Genomic DNA, 26015 nt, shown 5'->3' with positions numbered 1-26015 from the left:
TATATATTCCACTGTAATAAATCCCACCCATCCTCATACAAGCACAAACAGACCCATAAAAAGCCTTTTCACACACTAGACAAACTCATTGAGCATCAGCAAGGGTGGAGGCTTGGTTCGATGTACTAAACACACAGTAAAGGAAACTTTTTGGCTCAGGAGAAATCTGATGTTATACAAAAGAATGTGGAGAGATTTCCTGTGGGAGTGGATGATTGTTATTCAGCTAACTGTTGGATGCTTCTGAATTTCATTGGGAATTGCTGTTATGGTACTCAGTTTCTTTTTTATGATTTGAGTTGTGTTGGATTTTGTGGATACAGGTTTTCATTAACTGGCTTATCTCCATCCATCCATCCTCTCTCTTTCTCTCTCAAACACCTGTTCCATCTTTACTCATTCGCTTGCTCTGCTCAGCTCAGCTCACCTCTAGCCTGTACCTCCTGATCTGATCGAGACCTGGAGCAGGTGCTGCCTGGAGATAGAGACTGAGATCTGTGTGCTGCAATAACTACAGCACTGATCATCTCTGCATCTGCAGACGTAGCTCACTTGCACACACATATATCCACTTGGAGAGCTCAAAAAGTGATATAAAGCTGATACGCACATAAAATGGTGAGAATCACAGGGTGGAGTGTGTCCTTTCAGCTTCCACTGTGTGAAAATACACACACACAAACGTCCACACACTGTTCTTTTTCAGCGTCTGCTGTGCTGTGATATTCAATCAAGGTCAGCAGGCCAGAAAGCTATGGTAGAGCTGGAAGAAAGTCTAAAAATTGAACAATAAAAAATCACAGGATCATTATCATATAGCATGTTACTCTGTTACTTTTAATGAGTTAATCACTTAAATACTGCCCCCCTGCTTTATAATTATTATTGTTTTGTTATTATTTTTATTTTATTTTATTTTTTAATAATGCACAATTCCATTTATATTCTTCCTGTGGCCACCAGTAGTGCTGAAAAATGCAGTCATTGTCATTGTACAAATAGTTAAAATCAGGGATTATTAACTAAATCAAATCATCTGCTTTCTGTTATCAGTAGAATGTAGCAATGAATCTTGTATTATCTCCTCAAAGGGTCCAAAATGTGGGTTCATTGCTACACACTCCAGTCCAGGGTGTTGTTGCTAAGCATCGTTGTCCTGCTGAAAGACCCATGACCTTTGAAGGAGACACTTTCTGATGCTGGCTTCAATATTACACTCCAAAAGACTGTAGTAATCTGATTTCTTAATTCCATGCAAAGATTCAAGGACTATATAAGCTGTACATACACTCATTGACCCAACAGGCACTTTGAAGATGTCACTTATTTTCTGAGCCGTTTTCCATTCGGTTCATTGTAGTTCTCGTTCTTAAGTTTCCACTCCTCTGTAAGTCCCCTCGGCCCTCCACTCGTCCATGGTGCAGGAGGATAGGGGGATTAACGGATCAGTTCCCAATTTCCCCTCAGCCTGCTCGGCCATAATCACATCATCTTACACCTGACAAGAGGGATAAATTCCATTAGCTTTTATTAGCAGTAATTATCCCCGGCTCTCGCCCCATGCTGTCCCCATCCCTTCACCCGCTTACTCTCTGTCTTCCCCTTTTTTCTTTTATTCCTTTTTGTGCTTCTTATCTCTCTCTCTCTCTCTCTCTCTCTCTCTCTCTCTCTCTTTTTTATTTTTTTTGTTCCCATAGTCTATGCTCGTCCACTATGCCGCTCACCCTACTCTTCTGGTTGGCTTCACCATGGCTTTTAATTAACACCCTCAGTCACAGTCAAGCAGGCTGCTTCCTGGAGCCCTCTGCTCACAGGGCATCCCACACCAGTATCTTACACACACACACACCGTGGGCGAAGGGATGAGACAGGTCACACATTAAATGAGGAGCCGCTGGCTTGTGAAGCCTGTTTCAGTGGGTGCTATCATGCGAGTCCTCTTCTTCTCCCTCTCGCTCTCTCTTCCCTGTTGGCTGTGTTTCAGTAGGAGTCAGCAGTGGCTTTATTGGTCGTTATGTATGGAGAGAGTGATCAGGGTTTGCAGGTGCTGTGAGCTGCGAGCTGCTGCAGATGTATGTGTGTGAGTGTGTGTGTCTCAGGGCTGATTCATGCTGTCGTCCTCGTGAACACATTTGATGTAATTACACAATTATTCCCACTTGCCCACCTGTGGTATGTGAGCTGTGCGGCTCATACTTTGTTTCCCAACAAACACACTCACGCTATTTCGCTGTTTGCGATAATGTCGTACCCTGCCTATTCACTGATTTTTAAACATCCGTGCTTGTTTCTTCTGCCCCATTCTTGTAGGCTGTTGCTTTGCAGTTAAGTGGGTTCTTTGTAGCCCATTCATCTGTTTACACAAACACCAGATCACTAGGACTGTGAGGTTTGAGATTTGCATAGACAAGTATCCATTTATATATTTATAATATCACAGGATACTCTGAACAAAATTATAAATGCAACACTTTTGTTTTTGCCCCCCCAAGACTTTTTCTATGTACACAAAAGGCCTATTTCTCTCAAATATTGTTCACAAATCTGTCTAAATCTGTGTTAGTGAGCACTTCTCCTTTGCTGAGATAATCCATCCACCTCACAGGTGTGGCATATCAAGATGCTGATTAGACAGCTGATTAGTGCCTTAGGCTGGCCACAATAAAAGGCCACTCTAAAATGTGCAGTTTTACTATATTGGGGGGGGGGTCCGAAAACCAGTCAGTATCTGGTGTGACCACCATTTGCCTCGTGCAGTGCAACACATCTCCTTCGCATAGAGTTGATCAGGTTGTTGATTGTGACCTGTGGAATGTTGGTCCACTCCTCTTCAATGGCTGTGCGGATAGTTGCTGGATATTGGCAGGACCTGGAACACGCTGTCATATACGCCGAACCAGAGCATCCCAAACATTCTCAATGGGTGACATGTCCGGTGAGTATGCTGGCCATGCAAGAACTGGGATGTTTTCAGCTTCCAGGAATTGTGTACAGATCCTTGCAACATGGGGCCGTGCATTATCATGCTGCAACATGAGGTGATGGTCGTGGATTAATGGCACAACAATGGGCCTCAGGATCTCGTCACGGTATCTCTGTGCATTCAAAATGCCATCAATAAAATGTACCTGTGTTCGTTGTCCATAACATACGCCTGCCCAAACCCCACCGCCACCATGGGCCACTCGATCCACAACGTTGACATTAGCAAACTGCTCACCCGCACGACCCCATACACGCTGTCTGCCATTTGACCTGTACAGTGAAAACCGGGATTCATCTGTGAAGAGAACACCTCTCCAAAGAGCCAGACGCCATCGAATGTGAGCATTTGCCCACTCAAGTCAGTTACGACGACGAACTACAGTCAGGTCGAGACCTCGATGAGGACGACGAGCATGCAGATGAGCTTCCCTGTGACGGTTTCTGACAGTTTGTGCAGAAATTCTTTGGTTATGCAAACCGATTGTTGCAGCAGCTGTCCGGGTGGCTGGTCTCACACGATCTTGGAGGTGAAGATGCTGGATGTGGAGGTCCTGGGCTGGTGTGGTTACACGTGGTCTGCGGTTGTGAGGCCGGTTGGATGTACTGCCAAATTTTCTGAAACGTCTTTGGAGACAGCTTATGGTAGAGAAATGGACATTCAATTCACAGGCAACAGCTCTGGTGGACATTCCTGCAGTCAGCATGCCCTTTGCACGCTCCCTCAAAACGACATCTGTGGCATTGTGCTGTGTGATAAAACTGCATATTTTAGAGTAGCCTTTTATTGTGGCCAGCCTAAGGCACACCTGTGCAATAATCATGCTGTCTAATCAGCATTTTGATATGCCACACCTGTGAGGTGGATGGATTATCTCGCAAAGGAGAAGTGCTCACTAACACAGATTTAGACAGATTTGTGAACAATATTTGAGAGAAATAGGCCTTTTGTGTACATAGAAAAAGTTTTAGATCTTTTGAGTTCAGCTCATGAAAAATGGGGGCAAAAACAAAAGTGTTGTGTTTATAATTTTGTTCAGTGTATATCTGTCCTTATGAAATGTATAATTTTGTTGATTTTTGTAGTTGTTGTTTTGCCCTTGGATATTAATAGTGACAAACAGGGGCGTACGCAGGGTTTTATAAAAACCGAGGCCCCAAAATTGATCTTGCTAGGGGTGTTTGGTGAAATGCCTCCCTGAGAAAATGTAGATTTTCTTGATCTACACATGTGCATTTTAAGGTGTTTGAAGGACAAAAAATGGATAGCAATAGCTTTAAAAGCATGTCAGTGGGCAGTAGCATAAATTAAGATACTTGTCGCCACCTACTGACTGAATAATGCAAGATGCACAAACACAGACAAGCGGAGTGATACAAACGGTGAAAAGTGCTGATAATGATGAAATATTGAAACATTCGAGGACCCATATAAATATATATATATATTTAAACAATAATACTATATTGTGCTGGAATTCACACTCGGCTCACCGCTTCTGTGAACATAAAGCCCACCTACTTTGATTTGATTGGTCATCTCAAACATTTTGACATCGATGATAGTAGTGGGAAGTTCGGATCATTTTACGAGTAATTTCGTGCATTTCAGCTGAATGTTTTTCAGATTTTCCACATCATAGATAAAGTTTAAAGCATTACCAACTCTTTAGTACAACATTCATATGGAAAAGAACTAGCCTGGCAAGCCAGACCTACATCAAGATGTTAGGTCTGGCAACTCACCATAGACATGGCTCAATCTGAGGGGCGGGATAAACGGCTGTCTTTCAGATTCCCTCTGCACGCAATAGGACAGCGCTTCAACCAACCAGAGCGTTTTCCCAACAGCGGAGCTAACGTTAGTTGATAGATTCATAGACAGTAAAAGGATAGATTAAACTTTTGCCATATCTGGCCAGCAAAACTACGAACACATCTTCCTTTTTTAAGAATGACTTAAGTGCCATTCTTTGTTCTTCTCTCAAAGAAAAGCTTAACTCCAAGTCCTCCAGAGTCACGTCCAAAGCCGATTCGAAAGACCACTGTTCGTCATCAGCCATTCTTTGTTTTCAAGTAGCAGGGAATTCACATGGAACCGTCACAACTCTGTCGTCATTAATAATGTTAAGCCCGCCCACCGACTCTATACACAATGTGATTGGCCTGACCAGAGTTTGGTTTTTCCAGCTCGAAAGTCAACGGAGAGTTGCTAGACTACCCTGGAAGCAAAATAAATGTTGCTGCCGCTAGGGTGCATCTAGATTTCTAGGCTAGAAAAGAACCATGACAGAAATTCTAAAAATTATAAATTGAAAGAAATAAAAAAGCTATAATTTGAGACCAAAAACGCAGCATGTAACTGTTAAAAAAAATGGAATAAAAACGTGTTTATGAGAAAGTTTGCGAAACATTAAATAATTTATGTCACGTCACGTGACAAAAGAGCGAAAGACCTAATCATTTCTCTTTCTGGTACTGACAGCATAGTATCTGGTACTGACAGTCCTCTATGGGACTGACAGGAAGAATGAAAGACTCTGACCCCAACCCGAAGACTCGAGAGATGAACTAATCATTTCTGTTTCCAGTACAGAACCTATAGGATGTGGCGCATGTGCAGTCAACACAAAATGAACAAATCACTCTCTGAGACAACTCGGTAGTCCAGAGTCCTATTAAAGATTCGTTCAAAATGAACGAATCGTTCATGACCGACCCATCACTAATTGATGAGCGGTGTTAGTCCACTGAAGCAGCTCAGATGAGAAGGTTGGTTATCGTGGCGATGTGCAATATCATTGCAGCACCAAAGTAGAGTTAATATTAGGCAATTATTTCCCAACCTTCATTATTTACACTTTGAAAAATTTCTGAAGTTCGGACCTCGGGGACCTCAATGGTGGGCACGGCCCTGGTGACAATCATCACGTCATTGTGTCACTCACTGTGTACAAACTAGTCTCCATTTCTTGGTGAAACTGCACCTGTTATAGTGATTTGTTTTGCTGGCTTAATGCGAGGAATATTTCACATATTCACACACATTCACCACATGGATTTCTAGAAAAACTGACTTTAGATTTAGATTTAGATAGATTTAGATTTAGATACCCGAGTGGTCGATTTCCACTGAAAGAACTTACAAAATTGGAGTTATAAAATTTCCTGCCAAAGGCCAGTAACATTTTGTTTTCTCGCCAAACCAAATAGCTTGGTATTTTTTTGACCTTGACATTCTAATTAGTAGCTGAAAGCAAAATCAAATATATCCAAATATTTAATAAACGAACAAGTAAAGGCCTTGGGGATTTGTTGAACTTACTGATATTACTATTCTGCAGAGATCTGCTGAACTTATGTCTGATTCTTGTTTTTTAGATTTTTTTCCTGCAATAGCATTAGTGCTTTCACTGCTTAGGTTGTTTTTAATAAATATAGAAACACACTCTAGAAACTAAAAACTTTTTTTTGTTTTGTTTGCTATTCTGCTGGGCAGGCACTGAGTTTCATTTACATGCCGTCTTGGTAACGTCTGCTCTCAGTGTTCCCCCTAGACCATCAACTGCCTACATAAATCTTGCACTTCAATTAGACTTTACAGAGGGCAAAATGGCACAAACAGAGCGGAGCTGCAGAAGTAAAGTGCTGGAGATGGTCATTTCGCCATGAGTGGCATTTTAGGTAGGCATTTGCTTGGACAGACTCAACTGTGTAATATATGCCCCCTGCGTAGCATTAGAAAGCGTAAAGAGGCTCCTAAAGGGTGAGGGAGATGCTTTTGGGACGGACATGGAGATGGACGTGCACACATGCTACTCAGTGGCCCCTGTAGTCATTGTGACTGTCATGGCAGATATCTAAACAATCTCTCCCACAGTAATGAGCTGGGGGGTGGGCACGGCGGGCCCCGAAAGAAACTCAGCAGGGAAGCTGTACTCATCATACTGTCACTCACAGTGACTTAGTAACGGCAGCCTGAAACCTAAGGTCACCAGCACTCACGCCAGCCTATCTGCTGATCATGTGCATGCAGCGGTGTGTGTTTCTGTATATATACAGTATGTGTGTGTGTGTGTCAGAGCAAAAGGATGGCTAATTAGATTCAGCGGTGGGTGGACGCTAATGACGGCGGAGCGCTCCATCCCGCTGGGACTGATATGGAACAGAGCATTACACTGATGGGAAAACTATCTCTCTCACTCTTCTGTTCTTTCTTCCACTCATACTCCCACCCGTAAACTCACACTCCTCCTTCTTTTAGTTCTCCGCCTGTGTTCAGGGACTCATTAGAAAACACCACAAAGCGATATCCACTTGACCTTGCTAATTAATCAGCTACATTGTGTTGCTAGTATAAATCCGAGTTCTTCGTAGGACACATCCTGTTGCAGCCCTTCCAGGCTTCCGGATTGGCTCTGCACTAATGTGGCTCCACCTTCACTGGCTAGATCTCCTGCAAATGGGACAAAATGGTAATTAGTCGGAAGCCAACACAGTTGTTTAATTAATACATCAGGCGAGATGAATTGCTTCATGCCAGAGATTTAATCGTAGTACATTCCGTTCTTTGATGCGGCTCTCGCTGTCTGATTCTGATGACCTGCTCTGTGGTCATTAGCAGAAACCCCTATCTCAGTGGATGCAGTCACTGCCAGGGTCATCTCGCCCCGTTCCCCCCACTAGACAGGCTGAGAGAGAAGCAGAAGCTCATCTCTGTCCAGAGGGCACTGCATGTAAATGGGCTGGAATAGCTACGCATACAGATGCCTTCCAGGCGGCGGTTCCCTGAGACATAGAAAACAGCAAATTGGCACAGGATGGCTGTGGGTGATGTGTGTGTATTGCTCCATACAGCACATGGGACATTATTTACAGCCTCTGGAGCCCTATGACTGCCAACATCAGGCCAGCTTAGAGAGGACGGATATGGAAACTGTTTTGCTAGCTGTGTTGATAACAAAACTTTGTCTAATTATAAAAGCTAAATTCTCTCTTAGATGCAGTATACTGTACCTTGACGTTTTGTTCTAAATAGCATGTGTATAGCAATGTATGCTATAGCAATGATGACTAAGGTGCATTGATATTGAAATATCCTCTACTCTGGCCAGTATTTTCATGTTACAGCTACAGTAATAACTGATGGTATAAATCTATACTACTTACTGCGAAATTGTGAACACAATCGAATGACATAATTTAGTAAATGTGAATAAATAAATATTTTTTCAAATGTGCACACTTTTGGACTAAAATCCATAATAGATGTTTTTTAGTGAAGCCCTGATCACAAATAAACCAGAGAAGATGCAATTGAATGCATGTAGCCTACTGAATATGTATGTATGTATGTATGTGTTATCACAAATCTCTAACTACACTGGTTAGAGGCTGTTATAAATCTGAATTTTGGGAGGACTCAACAACTAACCATAAACATAAATTAGACAGTTTGAACCCAAAACAATTAAGCATCGTGGATAGTTTATATATCATAGGAATGTATAGCACCAAATCAACCAGCAATTGAAATTGAAAATAGAAAAAAAAGTAAATACTAAATCTTTGAATCAAATATAAATGAAAGAATTGTTCAGATAAGAGCTGTATTGTAAGTATTATGAATGCAAGAGACTTTGTTTGAGATTGTCCGTCGATGAAAGAAAGTGTCCCTTGTAATTGAGGTAAAGCAAAAATCCGAGAAATCCAAAAGATAGAGAAAAAAAATAATCCATCAAAATTTCACACAGAAAGAAATTGATCTTAAACCTTGAGCGCCAAATCCAACTGGATCCACAAGCGATGCCAACAAAGGTCATGAACAGAAATCCACTTGATCTCTAATTCCATGAATTACACAGTAAGTCATCAACAACATGTATCAAGAAGTCCTTCTATAAACACAGATGAAATAACATTAGCAAAATAGCATGATAGCAAACACAAACACAATAGTTATGAAAACATATATAAAATGACAGAAAGAAATCATGGAATTACACTGTACAGATAACACAAAAGAATATCTTACTTCGATTGAGCACGAAACTGTCTTCCTCTACTACGTACCTGGCTTTAAACCTCACACTTGAGTATACCAGCGCCCCCTTTTGGTGTGTAGTAGAAAAACATGAGAACAGACTTGAGTCTATTACAGTGTCTCATTGCGTGTCACAATATGTATGTCTAGTTATTCTATTTGGAATATAAATAACTACAAGTTGATTTTGTCCTCGTGACAGAAATTAAGAATTCACTGTCATTAACCATTTTTCATCATAAATAGTGGTAAAATATCGAAACTAGAATCCTAAATCCTTCTAATGGTACACAGTTTGATTAAATAATTGTGAATGTAAACAGCAACAATCTAGGGCCATTTTTGCATCCAAATTAGTCTCAAAAGATCTGTTCTCAAAAGGGAAATGCTTAAGAACCAGGATAACTTTCTGATTTCCCTGATGTCATTACAACATGTTCTTTTGATTTGCAGGAGTTTCACCCTCACCTCATGGGTACACACATCAGCCAGAATAGACCATAGCTGTAAAACTCCCTCTTGTGGTCAGGAAGAGTGTCTCTCTCACACACACACACACACACACACACACACACACACACACACTCATTAATTTCCTATGCCACTTGCTCCATCCTCTCTTTTCATTGGGTATGAGCGTTTTTTGTTTGTATTATAATGTTTGTTTTAACATTAACATATTTTGACTTTTAGCAGACCATAAGCCATTGGTGGGGGCCAGCGATTTGTGGGGGATTTGTCGTCATTGTTTTGACAGATTTAGTTACAGAAGCACCGAGATCAATTATTCAGCAGAGCCATGCATGGTTGCAGGATTAATGGTGCGTGTGGCGTATAAATCAAGCAGCAGTCTTGAACCACTTCAGGAGAGAGGAAACAGGAATGACGCTTGTGGAAAAGGCATTAGCGTCCGCATTCATTCTCCGAGTGAGCATTCCTAACCTTGAGATGGCACGAGAGCCAGGGACGGTTAGCCTGCTCTCAGTCGCAAATAAAGCCTGCTGTTTTCCGACGAAGCAAAGCTCTGATAACTAACACCTGTACTCTGTCACATTAGATCATCTGGAGTGCGGGAAGCACACTGAAGGACGGAGGCGTCATATCACTCATGAGCAAGGATAAAACGGGTCGGCCCATATCTGTAATTGGGGAAAGTAAACTGTTGAGGGGATTGAGCTCCGGAGATACTGTATGTCACATAACTCACTCCCTCCACTCCACCTCTTCCTCTGCTTCCTGTGTCTCTAACGCCCTCTTTCAATCACCCAACTTTGCCACTGTCTTTATTATATCTTTTATCGATGTCTGAATGTCAGTGAATTTCAGTTGTCACTCTGCTGATCGATGGAATACAAAAAATATCCAACAGAGTCAAGGTGAAGCCTGCTGCATGCCATAATATAGCTCTGTGAAATGGACATTCATTTAAAGTCCTGAAAACCCCTTAAAAGCTTTTTTTTTTAATTAACAAAATATGTATTTATTGATTTACTTACTTGCTTATACTTATTAGTAAACAGTTAAAGGAGAAGTTCACTTTTAAAATAAAAATTCTGTCAACATATACTCACCCTCATGTTGTTTCAAAGCTGTATGAATTTCTTTCTTCTGCTGAACAGAAAGGAAGATATTTAGAAGAATATCAGTAACCAGAGAGTTTTTGGGTCCCATTGACTTCCATAGTAGGAAAAAAATATACTATGGAAGACAATGGGACCCAAAAACTCTCTGGTTACTGATATTCTTCTAAATATCTTCCTTTCTGTTCAGCAGAATAAAGAAATTCATACAGGTTTGAAACAACATGAGGGTGAGTATATGATGACAGAATTTTCATTTTAAAAGTGAACTTCTCCTTTAATTTGTCATTTATAAAGCATTAATAGACATTAATAAGCAGTTTATAAATACAGTTATAAATGCTTTGCTCTTGGTTTATAAGCATATCTATAATGTGTTTAATAATTGTATTTTCATACTTTATTAATGATAAATTTATCATTTATCATATCTAAATGAAGTATTGCATTATTTACAAACCGGTTATTTAGGAGTTGTCAGTGGTTCATAGGATCACTTAGAAAGTGTAAGTAAATGATTAATAAACTGTTTAAATACATATTATTATTCAGACATATAGTAATAGTTACTTAGTGTGTTAATAAATGCTTTATTAACATGTATTTCTACTGTAATTAATGGTTAATTCAGGTAGTTATAAAGCATTTAGTAGTGGTCAGTTAACTATTTTTGTGAGCTCATCTAAAGTGAGGACAATTTATGCCTTGTAAAGCATTTACAAAGGAGATTTAAAGGCTGTTAAATATTTTATGTTATGTATCTAAACTTATATGTATTTATTTTTTTATTGTATTTTTTAAAATCCATGTTTCAAATCCAGCATCGTCATGTCCATAGGCCTGTCCACACCTGGATGTTATTGTTCCTTCTATTTGTTATGATTTCTTCTTTTTATTTATTTTAAATTTTTTTGTTTTATACTTTAAATTTCATATTTTATTTTATTTATTTCTTTTTAAATTATATTCTTTGAATTCATGTTTAAATCCAGTGTCTTGTCCATAGGCCTGACTATATCTGGATGTCATGGGTTTTTTGTTTTTTTTTTGTTCATACAAGGAGGTCATATAAAATATTTAATTTCAGTATAGCTAAAGACTTACAGAAATCAAGTGTTGATGTTGACTAGTAGAAAAAGAGTGAAATGTAAACTTTTATGCTTATTAGGCTTTAAATGAATTATGTCATGATAACTCTCAGAGTGTTTGGCATGGTACAGTATAATGGATATGACAATGTTGATATGTTTGGTCTTGGCGGAATTGATCTGCTACGCTGCTGCTGCTGCTGCTGCTGTTGGTTATTTGTGCTGATGCTGCTGCAGAGCAAGTACAGGACTTGCTACTGCCATTACATACACAACATGTTGCTGCTGCTGCTCTATTACCTGAATTAAATCTATTCAGGTGGAGCTGGGGAAGTTGGAGGATTTCTAAAAGTGGGCTGCAACTGCTACAGCAAATGCTGACCAAGTATTTGAAGGTTGAGCAGTGATCTCATTGGCTTCTGACACAGCAGGAACCAATCAGCTGTGCCCTATAGAGAGTGATGTGATTGCAAGGACTTATCAGAGTGCACCATTTAGTATTCATAACAAAACTTTATATTTCTTGCTTAACTGAATTCCTATTGAGAGTCTAGTGAAACACAATTTTTATTTATTTTTTATCCAAACTATAGAAGCTATGGACTAGGGATGGGCATTTTTCAAAAATATTGCATTCGAATATTCGGGCTCATAAAATCGAATATTCGATTTTATGAGCCCGAATATTCGAATGCAATATTTTTATTTTTAAAGTTTAAGGTTTTTTTAAAGTTTTTGTCATAATTTCTGAACAAGCTTACGATTAGGCAATATGCACAACAAGCTTACAATATATGTTAAAGTTTTCTTTAGTTGAAAACATTAAACAGTAGGCCTATGTGTAAACAAAAATATAAAGAACAAAAGCATTTAAACTCAAGGAGCACGAACGGAAAGACTGCGTCAGATACATAATGCATAATCCTTTACATAATGCACTCGAGTCAGCATACGATTATCGTCTTTATATTGTTTCACGTTTATGTTGAGAAAAACAATAATATCCACATGCAGGGGCGCCTCCAGCAATTTATGCTCGAGTGAGAAAACACGCTGCGCTGACAGACGTTGCAGAGACACAAAAATAACGGTGTTCTAAGTTTCTAACAGCACTTTGCGTTTTCTGTTCATAAATCTGTCTCCCTCAGCGAAACTTAAAGGAAGGAAATTATCATGGATTCACTGCCTTTACGGCCAGCAAAGCAACGTAGTAAAATTCGAATAGTATTTTATTTTTCGAATGATAATTACAGATCGAATATTCGAAAATTCGAATATCCGTGCACCCCCCCCCCCCCCCCCCCCCCCCAGAGTTTTACAATATCCAAGGTAACCATTTTATTATGATAAAGGTGAAAAATATTATCCTTTAAATTAGAGAAGGATGCAGACTTAAGGCCAGGCTTGAGCATGTCGTGAAAAGAAGGTAGCCATGATCGTGAAGGGAGTAAGACAGAGAGAAAGGCTGTATATTTAGGAGGACAGAATGGGCTGCTGCCCAGGGCAGATAAAAACAAGTTCCAACCACCAGTCTCTGTGAGAGAGGGAACAGGCTCTGGTCCAGAACAGATGCACCACCAAGCCAGCTTCAAAACATCTCATAATAAGTCAGCCAGACATGGGCCTCTGAAATGAAGTGTCATTTCTCATTCTCCTTCCCTTCTGTCTTACACTTGCTCCTTTAGTTTTTGGATCTCCTGTGTCTCCCTCTCTCTTTCTCATAACACAGAATCTGTCTTCTTGTATCTGGTCTCCAATATCTGTGTGTGTGTGTGTGTGTGTGTGTGTGTGTGCGTGCGTGCGTGCGTGCGTGCGTGCCCACACAAAGATGGCAGTATCTGAAATCTTTGTCCTTGTGGGGACCTTTTTTTGGTCTCCATGAGGAAAACAGCTTATAAATAAAGCTTATAACCCCCATGGAGTTCTAAATTAATGTTTGGGAGTAGCATGTTCAATATATTAGTATATAAAGTACAATATTAGTAGGGTAATTTTGTAAAAATAGAGAGAAAGAGAGAGAGAAATTTGGTTCTCTTTATTCCAAAGAACTAAAACTAATAATCCTAGCACAAATAAAGTAATTATATTTTAATTTAGGCTATATATATTACAACAAATAAATAAAAAATGATTTTGAAATGTATTATTATTATTAAGCATATTTCCAGACATATATTTAAATATCTAAAATATATTTAAAGATTTAGTCATCACATAATTAGATTTTGTACAGCTGCCTTCTACAGCTTGTGCACCACAATTTTCAAATAATTGCACAGATTCTTATTTGGATTGAGATCAGGCCCATTCACCTTTTTGTTCTTGAGCCGCTTCAGTGTTAATTTGGCTTGTGTTTTGGGAGTAAATTTGGCATGGTTGCTCGGGATAGTATAGGCCTGTATCAGCCCTGCTATTTAAGGTCGGACTGATCACTCTGTCTGTCACTCTGTGAGAATATCAAGCTGTCCCAAACTGTTCCCAGCCATCTGGATCCTGACTGAAAACCTTTCCACCATACTCCAAAATATAGCGTCCCCTCTCTGGATGGCATGAGCTCACAGCAACCAATTAGTTGGCTTCAGGTGTGTATTTTGCAATCAGAGCACTGAAGAGGGGCCGTCTGAAGTAACGAAAGGGGGCGATGACGTAATGCAAAGTATCCCCAGCTAGAAAAACATACGTGGCCCATTCATGTATTTGTCCGACTGTAAAAAACCTGACGCGTCTACAACTATAAAACTAAAAGCTACCTAGCAAATACAGATGGCAGAGCGCTGAATATTACTACTACATAAAACAAACAAGAAAAATTGTCGCAGCCAATATATTCGAAAATTTGATTCATCAATATGAAATAAACACGCTTTAGACCACCAAATATAAATACGCATTAAATACTCTGCTTTACCATGAATACAGACAACTTACCATACTATCACCACCACCAAAAGTAATGTGTCTGCTTTACTAAAACACATGCTCATTGCAACCGCTTCACTAACTCGTAACACACACTCATTGCGACCCGTTTAACTGATGCATAATTTTATTTATATAAGTTTGAACAACCTGAACTGTAACCAGTGACAAACAATAACTAAACAGTGAAATAATCAACTAACTACAACCAATTATCTAGCCCTATAAACATGAAAAAAAATATGAATCATACTTTTAGCCTACTCAGTAGAGCTACATTATTCGTGGTGTGGGAATTTCGTAGGTTAATGTGTCAAATGTGCCAATCAAAATGTGACTTTGCGAAACAGACTGTCCTTAACTAAAATGTTACTATAGTAGCCTAATATTAATGCTAGAAAGCCTATGCGCTTTTAAAAATAGTCTATTCTATTTCATCATTAAAATCCATTTTCACATTCATCTTGACTTAGGAGGCAGGATAGTCCAGGTGAGTGGGCAGAGCAGGAAATGTGGTTTGGCCTGTACTGACCTCACTTGACCCCTCTGCCCAAACCTCCCCATCCCATCACCCCTCCACAGCCTCCAGCCTGCGTTTGTGCGAGGAAGATTAAGCCACTCTGACGAAGCCGTGTTTACAAATATGCAGGCAGAGGAACAGGGCAAGCGACTCTGAGGAGGAATAGAATACAAATTGCTTTTTTTATCTCTCTCAGGGCCTGGGCTTGAGAAAATGTGTTTGCGATTGGTGTTCCTCTGCCTGTGAAGGATAAAGCCTCTGCTCTGTGTTGGGGTGCTGGTTAGCATTCATTCTCTCTCTCTCTCTCTCTCTCTCTCTCTCTCTCTCTCTCTCTCTCTCTCTCTCTCTCTCTCTCTCTCTCTCTCTCTCTCTCTCTTTCTCTCTCCCTCTCTCCCCCATCCTCTCTCTGTACCTCCTGTTCTCTTTCTCCCCTCCTTTTCTCCTCCCTCATCCCAGGGTCTAATTTTCTGGCTGTTTCGCTGGTAATCAAGTAGTCTCTCTGCTCTCCTCTGATGTCTCCCTGACTCTGTCTCTCTCTCTATTCTCTCTTTTTTGAAGAGACTCTTTATGATTAACAGTCTCTGTGAGCGGCTGTCTGCTCGTGCGGGAGCCGACAGAAATGAAGAAAGCATATACATCAAGCTGGGAGATCTATAACTGTGTGCTAATCACTGCTAACACAATTATGCAGAGCTACAGATTCTCCCTGGTTTATACAATCACACTTCACACTTCCATTTGTTTGTTTCAAAACTAATATTCTGCCATCATTTACTAACCTTTATCTCGTTCCAAACCTGTATGACTTCATTTTGTGCTCAACACAAAAGAAAACATTGAATGTTGGTGACCAAACGGTTTTGGTTATCATTGATTGACACTGCTAAAAAAAAAGAAATAAAAAATCATACAGTTTTGGGATGACATGATGGTGAGTAAATGATGACAGAATGTTCATTTTTGGTTGAACTATCCCTTTACATTTTTCAAAAATTGTTAATTAAATCATTTCTATTAATGTAGAGCCAGAAATAGTTGCTTTTCTGCATATGTTAAGATGTTTAACTGTATATGACTTTCTTTTAACAAATTTCCCTGCTCTTTTCCGTACAGCAAAAGAAAAAGGGACGGATGCTATTCAGCTCCAAAAATGACAAGTATCATTATATAATCCATATATATAGTATAGTCCATGTGCTATTTTGCAAGTGTTCTGAATCCATATGATAACTTTTTAATTATGTACTGCTGAGCAACCAACTACCCACAATCTTTTACCAAATCAAATACAATTTTGCAATCGGCACAAATAACAACTTAATTTTTATATCATATCAAATGGCTTCTGAAGGTTTGAAATTTGTCTCAGAAGTCGCATGAACCACTTTTATGGTCCTTTTATTGTGCTTCATTGTATGGAAAAGAGCACCCATAAAAAAATCGACTTTAGTTTTCTACACAATGAAGAAAGTCATACGGGTGTGGGTGAACTGTCCCTTTAAGTTTCTTGTAGTGTTGGGTTAAACGGTTTAACCCACTTTCCATATTTTGACACAGCCCCGTCATTGTGTTTGTCTGCTCAGCGTTTGTTGTGAACATTTGAAGCTCTTCAAAAAGCATGAGAGCAGTTTCCCCAGGGAGCAAAGCTTTGTGCATAAATATTTAGCACAAATGGAAATAAAACAAAGCACTGCACGATCTGAAATGGTATTCATGCAAACCAGCCTCTGATTCATATTCAAAAGTCTAATATTACTGCGACATGTTTACGAATCACTTGCTCTCTCAAATCTTAATTGCTGATGAATCCAGGAACTTCAGCACGCTGAAAAATATCAGCTGTTTTCAGATAACCCCTGACCGTTGACCCACACAGGAGAGACTGACCGTTCTTTTGACTTTCTATTAGCTTCCATAATGAAACCAAGAATTCTATGAATAATGGCCTGCTACAGCTGGGCCCTGCCGTGGGCAAGGATCAGGAAGAGGTAGAGTAGAGAATGGGATCTCAGACAGGGTGATGGTGTGAATGGAGAATGAAGAGAGACAATTTCCCTATACTTCAAAGTTTTTTTTCAGAGGCTTGAAGAGGAATTATCTCTCAATACCCCTGATATTTTTGACAAGGAACAGAGTTCCCAAGCATTTTCTCTTCATATTTTAGAGATAAACTCTCTTCAAAGCTTTCATGAAAGTTTCTGTAATTGTTATATTAGACACCAACAATCCCTCCCTTCAGGCAGCTAATCTCTCGTTTAAACTTTCTCTCCTTTTGACTCCAGCATGTAAGAGCCTCTCCTCAATTTGGCCTCGCGGTTTGAGAGCCATCCACTATCCTTCGCGGACGCAAATAACCGAGTTCTGTGGAGTCCCAGAGGCCCGCGTTCTTTGTGTTAGGAGCTCATGCATCACCAGCCCTCTCTGACAGAGAGAAATATGCCATTTATTTTTGTTTCACCCTGATAGAGGAAGACACAGAGCAGATGAAGGAGGAAAAAGGCTGCCTGTTGCACATGGTTCTTCATGAATCATGTTTCTGTCCGCAGAACTCTGGCCAGGCTTCAGGCCCGAAGTCACTTTGTCAGACAGCAGGACTTAATGGGCTATTACGGTACCCTTACATTGTGACACAGAGAGACTCATAGTAATGATGGCTCTATCCGCTCTGAGCCTGCTCAGCCTGAGGGCTGATTGGGGTTCAGATGTGTAAAAACACTTTTAGACAGTGTATGTTCATCTTAGAAGGATACCACTTTCACCTTCTGTCTACTAATGATGTAATAGATCAACAGCAATCAACAGTCACCACACCACCACACTTCAGTCTGTCTCCGTTGTCCTTGACAAGTCGAGAGCACTGGAATGTTCAGTATTCCACGAATGCTCATCATGTGTGAGAGTATGCTGGGGTTTTAGTGTGTAGAGGAGCAGAGGAGCATGGGGCCTTTGCCACCCCGCCATCCCATTACCTCAGCCTCCTCCGGCAGGGCTTTAACCTTGGCAGGCAGGCTGGAGGAGAGAGGGTAATTCTAACCTTAAAAACCTGCTGATTAAAGCTAGTTTTGTGGAATTCGATTCCACTTAATGCCTTTGGCCCTGAGCCCAGAGGCCTGGCATTAACATCAACAGACACTGTGTCTTCTGCCCGAGAGACGTGCTCAAGCGTGCACATACACACACACACACACACACACACGCGCACATTTGTTGTACTGTCACAGACATGAGTGTGGGTAGTACACACACTATTCCTCCTCCTTATCTCTTTTTCTCTCTCTCTCTGTGTGTGCAATGATATTGGACAGCCTTAGGTGTACAATATTTCCTCTGTGTTATTGTTGGCTTTGTGATATTGATGTATGGCTGTGTTTACTTGTCCAGCTCGAATAATTAATTCCCCCTTTTGGGGTCTGTGTATAAACTGTTTTTGTTTATTTACAATGTGCAAGGTATTTTTAGAAACCAAATTACCATGAGGCTTTCTTTTTTGTGCAGGCGGCTTTGTCCCCTTACCTTAATTTATTTCCACACATCTGAAGTTTGAGTTGCGATGGCAGCGGTGTTGTAGGAAAAGGTGGCTAAACTCAATGAGATGATAATGCTTACTAGAGATGATACTAAGGTCATACTAGTAGATGATACTAGCAGGGTTAGAATCTAAAGTGAGGTAGCAAACATTGTGGAGAATTCCAATTTATATTCAAAGGATTGTTCACCCAAAAAGGAACTTCTTTCTGAATTCTTCTGAATTTTTTACTGTCCCTTTAACAAAGTAAAAAATGTTTGAAAGTTTAAATAAGTTTTTTTTTTTAACTTAAAATGTTAAGGTATCATAGGCATGACAGACAGAAAGTCACCTATATATATTTGTACTTCAATTATAATTCTTTATATTTACTAATTTACTTTTACTATATTATTTACTATTTTGCTTAAGGTGCCATTTGGGGCATGGCCTTATATACACTAAGAAAAGTCTGTAAAAATAGGGCACAATGTACTGTGTTAAATGTACTGTGGAATTTTCCATATTGATTTTTTCCCAGGTGTTTTACCTGTATTACGCATTGTGTCGTGTGTTTTAGAGTTAAAGGAAATGCCTGTAAACCTAACAGATAGTGTCCTGCAGAAAATTACCCGTGCCTTTTCCATTTTTCTTACAATTCACAGCTCTGCCACACTTTGAGGTGCAGAAGTCTTGGAGGTTATCAGTGTGTAAAGAAAGTTAGGTTGTGATTGGCAATGTGGCAGTCTGAGTCTTAGCGACAGCCTGTTACTGCTTCAACTTGCCAGCTAGGTTCAGCAAGGTAGATATAGACCCGTTCTTCCTTGAAAGAGACTGAATAACTTGCAGGACAGGAGACATATTTGTGTCTTTACCTCTGGCTCAATTCACAGCCCTTAGGCAGGTCTACTTATAGATGCCTGATTGATAATACAGGAACTTGATCTTCTTAATGAAACGGCGACTCTGCAATAGATGTGACAGCTCAAGGTTTCATAACCAGGACATACTTGTGGGGGTTTTCATTTCATGTATGCACATAGTTATCCAGATCTGTTCAGTATTGCTGAAAGAAGAGTAAGGCATGACAAATGTACATGTTCAAGTGATTGGTAATAGATTTGTCTTGATTATCTACAAGGTCTCGGCTCACTATATCACTCTACGAGGCAATTCATCAAGTTGTCGCCAATGCGCTTTCAAATTGTATGATTGAGTATTCCCAACTGGATTCACTGTCTGATAAATTATTCCTTTTGTAGCGAGTGCTATAAGACAAAACTCTATCAAGGTTAGCGTGGGGTTCGTTATAGCTGCTATACGAGACCAGAGAAACACTGTGGTTTCTGGTTTCCCTCAGAGGCTTAAGGGCCTCAATCAGGGTTGGCACAATATTTAATTTGATGCAAGTGAAAATGAGGCTGTGATGTATAGAATATGAGTCTGTTTAATAAGACAAGACAGGCAAAATCATTGTTTTTTTCTCATGTACTGAACCAGAAATCTCCATTTCAGTAGCACGTACATGCACCAATCTTTCCAGTTTTATTTCTACATCTATATTCTGAATGAGTTTACAGAGGGGTGATTTATATGACATTTTATTCCTAAAAAATTTTTTTTTTTTTTTTCTGGCTGTTGGCAGTGTTTTTTTTATTTAAATAGAAGATAAAAAGAAATATCAAATATCCCCTCTGTAAAAACCTTTAATATGTCAACAAAATGAAACAATTTTAAGCCTGACTTTATCCAATGTTTACATTTCTCTTCTGAAAATGTATCCAAATTGGTGCATATTTCATTAGATATTGCCTCATTTACATATTTAAACATAACCTTTCTGAAATCTTGCAATACAAAACAATTGTCTTAATGTACTGCAGTTAATCATCTGGGAAAAATATGGTGTTTTTATGCTGTTTATCTTGTCTTGCCTATTTTGCAATATTGAATACTGTACAATGTATTGAACGGGTATGTCTGTTCCACACAGCCTCATTTTCATTCGCATCACATTAAACGTGGCATCTACCCTGACTGAAGTTCATTGTGAGCGTCCCCTATCCCAACCGCACATATTGTCACATCATAAAACAGCAAATTGGCACCATACTTCAGACGCCATGGTCTGATTAAGAGTGCCTTCACACTTCATTATGGCCTAATGAGAGAGTCTCACATCTTCGGCAGGTTGGACACCTTGCATTCATTGCCAGCTCGCCTGCCTTGATTGATGGCTTCGCGTAACACCTCCTATGAAGATGTGCACAATTGGCATGTCCCAAACACAACTCAACTGTCTGACCATGTAACATCAGATCAAAGTGTCCTTCCCCTCTGATGACCATTACTGACACCTAGCTACTAGACCCCTACTAAGGTCTGGAGTCAGACCTTAGTTTGAGTAGTCATGTCAAAGCAATAACTAAATCAGCATACTATCATCTGAAAAATATTGCAAGAATTAGCCTAGATGCTTTGTTTCCAGTCAAGACTTAGAGAAACTTGTGCATTCTTTCATCACCAGCAGGGTGGATTATTGTAATGGACTCCTCACTGGCCTTCTTAAAAAGACCATAAGACACTTGCAGCTCATACAGAACGCTGCTGCCAGGATTCTAAACAGAACCAGAAAATATGAACATATCACACCAGTCCTCAGGTCTTTACACTGGCTCCCAGTTACATTTAGGATTGATTATTACTGGTATATAAATCACTCAATGGCCTAGGACCTCAATACATTGCAGATATGATCACTGAATATAAACCTAACAGATCACTTAGATCATTAGGATCACATCAGCTAGAAATACCAAAGGTTCACTCTAAGCATGGTTTGTCCGCTTTTAGCTATTATGCTAGCCGCAGCTGGAAACACCTTCCAGAAGAGATCAGATGTGCTCCTACAGTAGTCACATTCAAATCCAGACTCAAAACACATCTGTTTAGCTGTGCATTTAATGAATGAGCACTGCGCCACTGTTCGTCCGACTGCTTGCACTGTATTTTATTTCCTTTTTATTAAGCTGTTTTCTCTAAACTGTTTTAATTATTCTTATTTCTTTTGATTATTTTAATTACTTCTATGTAAAGCACTTTGAATTACCATTGTGTATGAAATGTGCTATATAAATAAACTTGCCTTGCCTAGCAGAGCACATAGAAGACCATAGGCTTACACAAAAATGGCAAGTATCGGAAGAAATCACCCGCTTCTGTTACCCGTTGGCTGTCTTTATAATCTACTTTTGGACAGACAGAAATTCTGATCACAATGTTTATACACATTTTTCGCTGTGGTCAATTCATCTCAAGTGGTCAAGGTTGCTTGAACTTTTTTAATTAAAAAATAACTGTTGGCTTTGAAATACCACTACCTAGAGGTAATCACTCAATCAAGCTACCAACTTTACAGTTTTTGAACCACTGATGGACTGACCCCACTATAACTCAAATGGCCCTTTTCACAACAAAATCTCATCTCATCAAGTTAGTCTGTTTTATATATATATATTGAGAACAGTTCGCAATTTGTAGTCTTGCTGTTGCTTCAAATAATGAGTAAGTCAGACTGAGAAATGGAAAGAAGTCCTGCGTGATTGTAGGAATATAATTATGCCTTAATTGCTTGCCATTTGATGTGCTGTCATTTGTCACAGGCCACAGACAGCAAATAATTTCTTCTGTCATTGTCAGTTTGTCACATTGCCACGCAGCCTTGAGAGAGAATCAGCAAAGAGCTGAATAATATTTGTCCTGATTTACTGATAAGCTTGTCTGTGTTAGAGGTTTTGCGGTTTTCTCGTTTGCTTTTTTTGTGTGTATTATATCATCAAATGTTCTGAGAGAATGCGAGATGGTGAGCCTACCTGTGCCTGGGATTGTTTGTGTGTGAGTTTGTATTTCTCAGTAAACCTAATAAGCACAGTCTTCCTGGGGCTAATTTATTCACTCTCCTGTCCACACAGTGCGTAGAACAGGAATAAAAAAAAATTAAACTAAAATATAATGCGATGTTATACGATATCATAAAAATCTATTGTTAGTCAAGTTGCTCTCGAAAAGTTACTGCCGATCTAAATCACTCCAAACCAGTCACATTTGAGGTTCAGTGACTGTCAGAGCTGCCTATGTAGGCAACAGGCAGGCTTGCTAGGTTTTGTAACAGAGCTATACTGTTGTGTATGTGTGTGTAAGCCCTGATAGTGTGCAAACAGCGTGTGTGTAGCCGATGGACAGTTTACATAGATTCCCGTATCAGCTCTGACAGGTGCTACAGTCTGACACGGCCCAGGCGTCTTGTTTATGCTTGCTGAACACTTTTTGTATTTCTTAAATTGAGTAAACAAAAGCTGCCTGGGGCTAATTTATTCAGTCTCCAGTCCGCACAGTGGGATGAACAGTAAGGAACCACACACACCTGTCAATACCGCGGAACAGACACTGATTGCGCTCGGCCTGGTACATATAGCAGACATCCACATATAGACATTATCTGTCAGATGGAGATGGAGCAATGTGTTCTTATAAGTTTAGATCCAGATCTGGATGGAAGCTGAACTTCCATGAAGTTCTGAAGCAGTGGCGTTTTGACGGATTTGTGAAATGAAGAGGCATTGCTTCCCTTGCCTACTCGGAGAAATCGCCCCTGGTAGAAAGCTTTGCAGAGATCTCCTCTGTCTGTCTGGCCCTCTCGCACTCTTTCTCTCTCTGAATAGAGGGACCTGTGAGAGACTCGGGACCTCAATGCTCTGCTGAGTATAGTGTTTGTTTGCTCATGAGTATCTGAGTGCATTGACACGGTCAGGGAATTTGTGTCAGCACAAAGACACACTCACTTGTTTGTTCTGTGCTGCTGCTGGTGATAGAAAGAAAGAGAGAGATAATATGTTCTGAGTGTTCTTACTGTTTTACTAAATGAATACTATACTGTATATGTACCTGCTAGATAATTGTCACGTGGCCTCACTATGTTGCATGTTTAATTCAGCAAGTGGTGTAGAGTTATCAGCACAAAAATATGTTAATAAAAAATAAATGCTAAATCAACATATACATCAAAGTTTGGAGTTGGTAAGATTTTTTTATGTTTTTGAAAGAAGTCTCTTATGTTCATCAAGGCTGTATTTATTTGATCAAAGACAGTAAAACAGTAATATTGTGAAATATTATTACAATTTAAAATAGCTGTTTTCTATTTTAAAATGGTTTGTGTGAAATGATTCACACTGTGAACAGTATACACTGGGTAAAATACATTCATATTAGTGGTATGTGCCCGTAGTGTGCAGTATATTATTATTTATATTCTAAGCTTGGGTAAATACTACAGTATATGTCTTCAGAACACTAGTATGCAGGTATGCCATTCCAGAAATAACCTCTGTGTTTTTGTCTTTGCTTACTCAAAATCAACTGTAGTATGTAAAAAATATATGGTTTTGTAGAAACAATCTTGCTGACGAGAGGAGAGTGAGTTCCTCCTGCCAAGACTAACAAGATTTCTCTCTAGGATTGATCCTCCTCCTATCTATAACATGTTAGGAATTGCCAAGACTCTGATCTTTTGTAGAGCTCTTTTGAAACGGTATTGTGAAGAGTGCCTTAGAAATACCTAACTTCAATTGAACTATAGTTTTGATTTGCACACTTTGTGATCCAACACTGGACACACAATTCTAATTGTATGCCACATTAGCTTGTCATTGCAGTATAACGGTGCCCTTAACCTGTCTTAGATCTTTCAAAGAAGTCCATTATTTCATAGTGCATTGTGTGTGTGTGTGTGTGTGTGTGTGTGTGTGTGTGTGTGTGTGTGTGTGTGTGTGTGTGTGTGTGTGTGTGTGTGTGTGTGTGTGTGTGTGTGTGTGTGTGTGTGTGTGTGTGTGTGCCTGTGCCTGCAGACGTGTGCATATATCCATGCAAGTGTGTGTGTGTGAATGCACCAAGACTGCTTTGTTTTCCAATTCTCCGCAGGTAAATAAATATTCCCTGTGTGCGTTGTAGAGGAGCCGTAACCATAGAAATGGATATTTGATTTATTCCAGAAAGAGCCAAGCTCTTTGGCTTGAGTGCTTGCAAACAATATGTTTGGGAAGAAAGCCGGCACCCAGCAACAGCTCAGCATCACAGATGTCTTCTCAAAATCACATGACTCATTTCAGCCCTGGCAGACCTCTGAGTGTCCTGTCCGTTCCTAACGGAGGAACTAACTGAAAGCAGTGACACTGCTAACATTTTTCAGCAGTGTGGTAGTAGTTTAGCCAAGTAGTCAATTTTGTGACAGTGAAATGTGGAAAAACTCTGCATCACTGTTTCAATTTTGGATTATACACACAGCTATTTACCAGAGCAAATGAGTAATCACTACCATAAAAAAAAAAAAAAAAAAAAGATGAGTTCCTTTTTTTTTATTGATAAGATTCCTGAAAGAAGTCTCTTTAACTTACCAAGGCAACAATATTAATACAATTTAATATATATATGAAGAGTTCAGGTGCAAGAACCTCAAAGTCTGTCTGAAATTTGCTGCTTCTTTTTTTATCAGGCTCCTATGTTCAGTAATTTCACTTTAATGCAATGAAAAGGTTAATAGTCAGTTACTGAAATGGCTTATTTTTTTAAAAATGTCACTTTAGTCAATTCATTGTGTTTAAAAAATGTTACTGTGTTTTTCTGCAAAACCAGCTAAGTCCATGTGTGCTTATTTCACAAAAACCTCTAAGATCCCCTCTTTGGACAATAAGACATTGTAAACAGTTGCAAAATCACTAAAGATGCAACTGGAAACATTGCAAGTGATGAAAGCAGAATTAAAAATCTAACAATGAAGAAGCTGATCATCCACACAGCAGGAGGAACTGTGATGCAAGTGACTTCCGCGTCTTTTTACAGCAGCACAAGGAACTAGGGGTGTTGAAATGAATCGTTGCATCGATTCATCGCGATGCAGACCTGGACAATTCTGCATCGATGCAGTAATAGACCATAATCGATCATAGACTACTGACATTTCTCTGACTTCTTTCGTCACATACGAACTTCTCGCGCTAGTAAAATGGTGGAGGGAGGCGAAACACAAAAGCGAGTAATAAAAAATGCACCCACTATTTTAACATTTTCACCGTGCGAGGCTGCGAGTGTGTGTGTGCGTGCTTTTGTGTTTCGAGTGCGAGTGTGTGTGAGTGTTGTGATGAGGCAGAGACAGTGGGATCCATTTGCAGCTTTATTAGAGAGTAGTCAAGACAGGCAGGGTCAAACACAGCAGACAGGGCAAAGCAGGCTAGGCAGAGACAAACCAGGTGAACAGGCAAGGGTCGAGGCAGGCAGCAAGAATCAGGATAGAGTCCTGCACGGGTGCCCGACGGGTGACCCG

At 39.7% G+C, this 26015-nt stretch overlaps 1 protein-coding gene and 1 long non-coding RNA gene across 2 annotated transcripts in view; one reads left to right on the top strand and one right to left on the bottom strand.

Annotated features, from left to right (window-relative positions):
* The window catches only part of camta1a (calmodulin binding transcription activator 1a), a 434758-nt gene that overhangs the window by 328748 nt on the left and 79995 nt on the right, over positions 1–26015 (top strand).
* LOC307146093 lies at positions 1436–7621 on the bottom strand. Its single transcript, XR_013819046.1, has 3 exons — positions 7543–7621; positions 7305–7438; positions 1436–1498 (listed from the first exon to the last, which is right to left on the bottom strand). It is a non-coding gene; the product is annotated as an uncharacterized lncRNA (long non-coding RNA).

This window comes from Squalius cephalus (assembly GCF_949319135.1).
Source record: "Squalius cephalus genome assembly, chromosome: 18".
In the NCBI taxonomy this organism is placed as follows: domain Eukaryota; kingdom Metazoa; phylum Chordata; class Actinopteri; order Cypriniformes; family Leuciscidae; genus Squalius; species Squalius cephalus.
Note: the sequence above shows the minus strand (reverse complement) of the source record. Positions and strands in the feature narration are given on the sequence as shown.